Raw genomic sequence first — 6,924 nt, forward strand, 5'->3', positions numbered from 1 at the left:
GGCAGAGTTGACTTAAGCTGGACCCTGTGAAATGGGGTTTGGTGGACCTCTCTTGTTTGATTTGCCGGAATTGATCTCAGGGTGGCTGCCAAGGCTTGGCGTGAAGTAGCCTCCTGCTGTAGCTGAGCCTGTTAGAAAGATTTAGCCTCCTCCTCTTGGGCATTAAAGACCTTAAAAGCCATTTTCACCCACTCCTGTATAGGGATTTGGGGGTCATCCTTTGTCTTTTTTATTTTTTCTGAATATCTGGTGAAGATTGAGAAATAATTAGCAAGACTTAATTAGCAAGACTTCCTATTCTCTCCCTGGGGGAATCCCAAACACCATATCCTTTGTCTGAGGAATGTCAGGTAGCCCTTAGGAAAATTACAGGTCCAACCTCCTTTCTCTGGGTTCATCAAGCCCTGAGGATTTCTGGAATGTACTTTCCCCGCCCCCCCCGATGTAAACGAGCCATCTCAGTACCATAGGCAGTGACATTCTTCCACCCTGGATTTCCCTGACTCCCTCCCCAAAGCTCTATATAAATCTCCTTCATCTAAATAAATTTGATCTGCCTCCCTGCAGCTTATCCAGGGGGTCATTCCTTTGTGCTCACAGCCATCAGAATCCCTGCCTCCCCCCCCATCTCTCCTCCCGGATGACCATGATCTCCAGGTGACCAGGGAGAGCCACAGATGACAGCAGAACGGGGAGCCCTGAAAGCACAGAAAACATGAGTAACCCCTCAAAGAGTAGGGATATTCTTTGCCTGACCACACCAGCCTGTATCTTTTCCCTTCTTTGACTCTCCTCACTACCCCAAGGAACATCTTATTTCATAAAACAAAACAAAACAACCCCCCTCAGATTTCTATAATACTAGCCCTATTTAAAAACAAACAAAGAAACAAACACAAACCTGAGATTAGAATACAGGCCCTATAAAATTCCTCTTAAAAAAAAAAAGAGCCACAAGACCCGAGTGGCCAGAACTGAGCCCCAGCCCTTGCCCTTTTGGCGGGCATCTGCCTGGGCCTATGCATGCCCATGAGTCTCCTGCTTGTGGCCTGCTTGCTGCCCTGCCATTTGCAGCTATACCAAGGAGCCCATCATCCCCTCCCCTTTTATCCCACTTATCCCCACTGAGGGCCTTCATTGACTACATGGGACAGGGACCAAGAGGTTGGGATCTGAGATCCTCTGGAAAACCCAGCCCCTTCAGCCACCAAAGCCTGGAACCTCAATCCATGGGCCACTTCTGGCAGAGGACTTAAGAGTTAAGCCTTGTGGAAACAGAATTCATGTCCCTTGGAACAAATCTCTATTTCAGGGTTTTGGCTGTTTGGCAGGGCTGGCTTCTCTGTGGGAGTCCCACTGGCCTTGCTCCCTGCTGGCTGCTTTGAACAGTAAGTGCTTTAACCACTTGTCCACAGAGCCTGGAGAAGCTTTCTCACTGACTTTCCTACAGCAGAAGCCAGTCTACACTCTCCTGGATTTTGTTCTGGAGACCCAGAAATAATGATGTTTACAAAGGTATTAAGACAATAAAACATAAATACATTTTTAAAAGATACTGAGAAGCATTTAATTAATTGATTATGATCCACTAAAGAAATCTATGCTTCTAAAATTCACATTAAAGATTAACAGAGTATTTAAAATAAAAGGAAAGAGAACAAAACTTTTATAGGGCAGACCGAAAAAAACCAAACACAAAACAAAAGAAGCCCCCCTCAAAAAGATGAAGAAGAGATACCTTATGACTATGTTTACCCTGCTTAACTAATAGCTAATGCCTCCCTCTCTCTCCACAGCAGCTAAGCCTGTGCAAACTCATCATAATATTGTTTTACAGGAAAAACAAATAAGATCGAAAACATTCTAATAGCTAACAATCTCCAAACTAACTCCAGGGACTTAGTTTCTAAAGCTTCCCTGCCTTGTGGAGTCAATTTTAAAAAGTTACCAAAGAACATTTATTTGTCTCACTATTGTCTCTTATAGATGTAGAAAATCTTTTTCCACATATCACATAATTAACAAGGCTTTTCATTTCTCAGGTACTTTAAGCAGGTGGGATAAATGATGAAGGATGGTAGACAAGGACTGAAAAAAATTTTTAATACCATCTCTCTTTCTGCAGTACCCACAAATACGTCTGTGATAATGGCATCCTGAAGAAACGACATCTGTCCAGACCTTCAGGACATCTAACCTACCCCTACCCTTCTCTTCCAGGCTTGTGGGATGAGCTGCCAATCAGGATGTTACTGCTTTAGCTTGTGAGTTAGCTCCTATAATGTAAACACCCTATGGTGCACACACCCCATGCCCCAGTCAGGGTTCTGCACCTTGTGTGATTATCCCACAGGTCCATCGCTATGATTTTATATATAAAAGACCTAAAGACTCCACCAGGCAACTTCTAAAACTTTTAGCAAAGGAGCAAGATACAAAATTAACACACACACACACACACACACACAAACAAACAAACAAACAAAAAACCCCCACAAAATCAGTAGCTTTCCTATATATACATGAGAAGCATACTGAGACAGAAATCAAAGAAATGAAATTTTTACCTAAAACAATACTTTGGGATAATTATAAACAAGCAAATACAAGATTTATATAATAAAAATGTAAAGCTACTCAAGAAAGAAATTGAAGAACACACCATAATGCTCATAGATTAGTAGGATTAAAATTGTAAAGGTGGTCATCCTACCAAAAGCAATCTCCAGTAATAGTACAACCAACATCAGATTTCCAATTGAAAAACAATATCATCAACTTCATATGGAAACACACACACATACACACACACCCAACAACAACAACAACAATGAAGATACAGAAGAGCTAAAACGGTGGTTTTTAACCTTACCAATGACCATTTAACACAGATCTGTTGTGGTGACCCCACCCATCGTAAAACTATTTTTTTGCTATTTCATAGCTGTAATTTTGCGACTTTTATGAATATTAAAGTAAATACCTGAGATGCAGGATATCTGATTTGTGACTTCCAAAGGAGTAGCAACCTACATGTTGATAACCACCGAGCTAAAACAGTTCTAGAACTGCTGGAGGTATTACCATCTCAGATTGCAAGCTGCATTACAGAGCTACAGTAATAAAGACAGTGTGGCATTGGTGTAAAAAGAAGACACATTGATCATTGAAATTGAATTAAAGATGCAGACATAATTCTACATCCTTACAGACACCTGATTTCTTTTTTCAAAGAAGCAAAAAAAAAAAAAAAAAAAAGAAAGAAAGAAAGAAAAAGAAAAATGAAAAAGAAAAAAAGCCACACTGAGAAAATATCAACTTCAAAAATGATTTTGGGAAAACTACATACCTGAATGGAGAAGAATAGAAATAGACCCATATCTGTCACAACATACAAAACTCAACTCTAAATGGACTGTAGACATCAATGTAAGACCAGATGCTAGAAGAATGATGCCCTAACCAGAAGAAAAGGTAGGAAATAGACTTGAACTCATTAGTACAAGAAGGGACTTTCTGAACATGATGTCTTCAGCACATATATTAAAATAACAATTAATAAATGAGATCTCATGAAGCAAAAATCTTCTGTAAAACCAAGAATTATCATTATACCAGCGATACTGCATCCAACAGAATGGGAAAATATTTACTTATTATTCATCTGATAGATATTACCTAAAATGTAAATAACAAAAAATGAACATCAGAAAAACAAATAACCCAATTAAAATGGGTTATTAAACTAAACAGAGTTCTCGAAAGATTAAAAACAAATAACTGAAAAAATGCTTTAAAATGTTCAACCATCTTAGCCAACAGGAAAATAAAAATGAAAATTACTTCCAGATTTTATCTTATCCCAGTCAGAATGGCCACAATCAATAATAATAATCAAAACTAATAATCATACATGCTGGACAGCATAAGAAGAAATGGAATATTTATTTCTGTGGTGGTGCAAACTGATAAAAGTACTATGGAAATCACAATGAAAGCTCATTCCTTAAAAACCTATAAAGTGTCCTACCGAAATATAAAGCAACATCATTCTTGGGCAACCAGAGGAATCTACACGCTACTCCACTGTTTAGTACCTGACTACATTGCTGCTCTGTTCATAGTAGCTAGATGCTCATTGACTGGCGAGTGAGTAATGAAAAGGGGGCACATTTATACGTTATTAGTTATTATTCACCTATTAAAGAAAAGGAAATTATAAAATTTGCAGGAAATAATCATCCTTAGTGAGGCAACCCAGATCTAAATGGAAAAATATTTTATGTTTTCTTTTGTATGTGTGTGGTGGTTTAAATAGGAATGTCCCCATAGGCTAATTGATGTGAATATTCGGTCACTGGGGAATGACACTATCTGAGAAGGATTAGAAGTTGTGATCTTGTTGGAATAGGTGTGACCTGGTTGGAGGAAGTGTGTTACTGAGAGTTGGCTTTGAGGTTTCAAAAGTCCAAGCCATGCCCAGAGTCTTATCATCTGCTACCTGAAGATTATGATGTAGATTTCCCAACTACTTCTCCAACATATTGTCTGCCTGGGCGATGTCATGCTCCTCATCATGATGAAAATAGACTAAACCTCTGAAACTATAAGCAAGCCCAATGAAAACTTTCTTTTATGAGAATTGCTATGGTCGTGATATGTATTCACAGCAATAAAACACTAAGACAATGTGGATATGAGCCCTTATGGTTTCAATATGTGCACCTCACTCTAAATCATCTATATTGGACACTACTAAAATGTCCAGTAACATGAGACTTACCCATTCTAGATTGTAGCAGACAACCTGTTAGTATTATTCTGCTAAAATAACATAGCAATAAAATGACTCATAATGGTCTGTTGCTATAGTTATATATTAGTGTATAACTCAAGCCTCAGCAAAGAAGTTTCCTCTTGCAGTAGACGGTAATTAATGCAGAAGCCACAACTCGGCAACGTACAGGAAGTAGGAGTCTTTGGAACACTCATCCTTAAATGGAAAGTATTTATTAAGTAACTCCCTCCACTCATGGCTCAGATGCCCATGTGGAAGAGAAGATGGAATGATTGTTACAGCCAAAGGTGGTGAATGACTCCAAGGAATTAATGAACTCACTGAAACTGTCATAGCATACACAGGACCTACACAGGTTAAACCAGAGAAAGTCCAAACACTAAGGAAGAGAGGTAGACATAAAGTTCCATCTCCTAAACAAGGAGCTATTTGGAATTGATATCTTCTGGCAAAGTGAAAATTAACTTTCTCCAGTGGAGTGCCACTGGCTATGTTGAGCCACACTCTAATAGGTCCCAGGAGTCATTGACCAATACAAAATGGACTGCATAGTTTTGTTTTGTTTTGTTTTTTTCTTGTGTGTGTGTGGGGGGGTGGTGGGGGAACATTTTGTCATTTGTTGTTTTGTTTTTCAGAGAGAGAGAACATAAAGTTGGGTGGATAGGGAGTTTGGGAGCTGCTGGAAAGAGAATGTGGAGTGGAAAGAATATGATCAAAATATGTCATCTGAAAACTAAAGAAAAAGTACAAAAAATCACTTCAAAAGATTTTTAAAAAAATGGATCTTATACTTTATTTAGTTTTTTAATTCATTTATTTGCAGGTGTGTGTGCATGCAGGTTCCGGTGGTAGTGGAAGTTTCTGATTCCCTGGGGCTGGAGCCATGGGTATTTTTTGAGCTGCCAGTAAGGGTGTGAGGTCCTGACCTGTGTCTCCGGTGAGAGCAGTATATTCTCTTAATCTCTGGGCTGTCTTTCTATCCTGTGAATCTCATTTTTCAATCCAGTCTGTCTGCAGCTCACTATTGGTGAATTGAGGACAATAAGAATCATTTTATTAATCAGTATTGTCTTAACAGAACCTAACTAATAGAATGGACTTATATTATGAAACATTACTTACTAGTTTGGCTTATATATTGGGTGCTTGGTATTCTAGTAATGGTCATTTGTGTTCCAGAGAGGCTGAAAGCCTTGAAGCTGTATAGTACACACATGTGAAGGCCAAGCAGTTCTAATAGGGCACAGAAAGTCTGCTATATTTAGGATTTTCTGGACTTCAGTTCATGTTAGAGGGTGAAGAAGCAGGTTTTTGATGATGGTAAAAGATATAGGTAGCAACAGTAGCAACAATGGGATAGAGTCACTGACAGCAAGAAGCAAGGGCAGGTAATCAAGCAGCTCTGTATTCTCTTGGGCTTCTGTTACATCTGAGCCCTCATGGAAGGTACAAGTCCTTCTGGAGGAGGATTAGGATCCAGTTAGACAATCAAACATTACATGTCTTTACCATATCAATTAGGTATGCAAACAGCTCCCTTTCATATCATGATTAATCTTCAAGTGAAGACAATAACAAGGGCATCATTCTTCCAAACATGATGTAATTATCACATATGCAGACAGAATAACATCATTCTTCCCCAAGAATGCATGGCAAAGCTTCTTTAGGAAGCTTCAATATCCCAAGACTTAACTATAATATAGATTTAACAGCACTCAAAAATCAGTGGCTGTTATAGTTCATGTTTTTTAAAGGTGAGGAAAGGAAACATATGTCTGCTTACAAAATTTATATACACACATAATAGGACAGAAAAACTTGGAACAATTAGAATCCTCATTTCTGTAACTGGTCCTATAGCCTGGGCTTGTATTTGTAACTACCTTCTCTTCTACCCATTCCAAATTTCCTCTACCTCCAGTAAATACTTCAGCTGGCTTTGGTTCTTTAACCGGGGGGATGACCTACATCTTTCTTCCTGAAAGCACCCATCAAAGGTGCCTTCAACAGAGAATGACTTCAACAGTCAATAAAATAAAATGGCCATTCTTTGGCGAGCACTCAACCTTTTTCTCCAGTGATCCCACTTATTCCCAATGGGCCTATAAATAAAGAAGCCAAAG

Source organism: Meriones unguiculatus, chromosome 12, assembly GCF_030254825.1.
Source record: "Meriones unguiculatus strain TT.TT164.6M chromosome 12, Bangor_MerUng_6.1, whole genome shotgun sequence".
Lineage (NCBI taxonomy): Eukaryota > Metazoa > Chordata > Mammalia > Rodentia > Muridae > Meriones > Meriones unguiculatus.